Source organism: Carlito syrichta, unplaced genomic scaffold (genome assembly GCF_000164805.1).
Source record: "Carlito syrichta isolate Samal-C Ts95f unplaced genomic scaffold, Tarsius_syrichta-2.0.1 Scaffold303049, whole genome shotgun sequence".
Lineage (NCBI taxonomy): Eukaryota > Metazoa > Chordata > Mammalia > Primates > Tarsiidae > Carlito > Carlito syrichta.
This window is the reverse complement of record NW_007247145.1, coordinates 522,764-524,772: the sequence shown is the minus strand read 5'-3', so window position 1 is coordinate 524,772 and position 2,009 is coordinate 522,764.

Sequence of the window (2,009 nt, the reverse complement as noted above, 5' to 3'; positions counted from 1 at the left end):
TTGCTGCCCAGACGGGTCTCGAACCTGCGGGCTCAGGCAATCCACTCACCTCAGCCTCCCAAAGGTGCGGGATTACAGGCTGAACCACTGAGCCTGGCCACAATGACTTTCTAAATAATGAAAGTTTCTGTCTAACTAGATTTGGGCTTTTCTTAGAACATCATGTCTGTGTTTTGGGTAATTCCCTGCTGTTTTTGTGATTTACTGTACTGGCCATTACATACTCCAAACTGCAAGTTGGTCAGGTCTGATCTGGGTGGTTGAACAATTACCTTATTTATTTTATTTTTTAATTTTTTAGATTAGAAAATATAGTTTATTTAGAAAGTAAGCAAGAAAGAGAGAGAGGGAATTCACCTCCCCAAAGTAGGGGAGGGGGCCAAAGCCAGGAAACATGGCGACGGTCATAGCTCGAAGAACATGTGGCCACACCACAATTTAGTAAGGCAACGGCCCGATTACCCTATTTTAATTTAGATCTGGCTGAGAAAACCTGCCCAACTACATCTAAAGTATGTTAATTATGCCTGTTTCAACCTGACTTGTGTGCTGGGGACTTTCTGCGGACTACCAACACAGCCTGCCTCTGAAACTGCTCCTTCCTTGATAGAAAGTTCCAGAAGGATGATAAGGTAGCCAAGCCTTTTCATGGGTCACAGGAAAGCAACAGATGGCCGCATGTGGGAGAAATCAGGCAAACAAATAGAATAGCCAGAGAAGGGAGTCATCAAATAATAGCACAAAACAAACCTGCCTGTGAACATGTATGTTATAAAGCAGAAAGGAAAAGGGGAAAAAAAAAGTGATCATTTTAAGAATATACGACCCAATGCTGTGTGAATATTTATTCCCCTGGGCAGAGGAGGGAGGGTCACGCTCACAGCTGTAAAATCTGGGCTGGAGTCTGCTGCATAGCTCATATCACGTGAGGTTTTGGAGCGTGATTCAGAAAGTGCAGCAGGATACTTGTCTCCTCTGACTGATGAGCACTTGCTGTCTGGCACAATTTGATGGACTTTTCTTCATTTTCTTCATCTGTAAAATGGAAATAATCCTACTTCACAGCTTTCAAAGAAAAGGAAAACTGGGCCATGTGCAGTGGCTCCTGCATGCCATCCCAGCACTGCTGGGAGGATGAGACAGGAGGATGCCTTGAGCCCAGGAGTTTGAGACTAGCCTGGGCAACATAGTGAGATCTCATCTCTACAAAAAAATCAAAAGTTAGCCAGGCGTGGTGGCACATGCCTGTAGTCCCAGCTACTTGGGAGGCCAAGGTGGATCCCCTGAGCCCAGTAGGTCAAGGCTGTGGTGAGCTGTGATTGAGCCATTGCACTTCAGTCTAGGCAACAGAGTGAAACCCTGACTAAAAAAAAAAGAAAAAGAAAAGAAAAGAAAGAAAGAAAGAAAGAAAAAGAAGAATTATGAGCATACATCACACATTTTAACATCAGGAAAAGAAACTTCTGCCAATTTTTCTAAAGAAAATTGGACAGCCTTGAATCTGGTGTGGACATCTTCAAAAGATGTTTATTGACATTTTTTTTTTTTGTGGGTACAAAGGAAGCTACAAAGGTTAGGAATAATAGAAAAGGAAGTAAAGCTGGGCACAGTGGCTCATGCCTGTAATCCTAGCATTTTGGGAGACTGAGGCAGGAGAATTGCTTGAGCCCAGGAATTCGAGACCAGCCTGGGCACCTTAGCGAGAGTCTGTCTCTATAAAAATTAAAAAAAATATATATATACACACATATGTATATGAAAAGAAAATACAGACTTTTTTTTTTTGAGTTGGAGTCTTACTCCATCGCCCAGGCTGGAGTGCAGTGGCAGGCTTATGCTCACCCCAGTGTCCACCAGCTGGGCTCAGGTGATCCATTTACCTCAGCCTTCCAAGTAGCTGGAACTACAGGCGCGCGCTACCACGCCTGGTTTTTTTTTGTTTTTTTTGTTTTGAGTTGGAGTCTTACTCTGTCACCCAGACTGGAGTGCAGTGGCCGCTCCCGGCCACC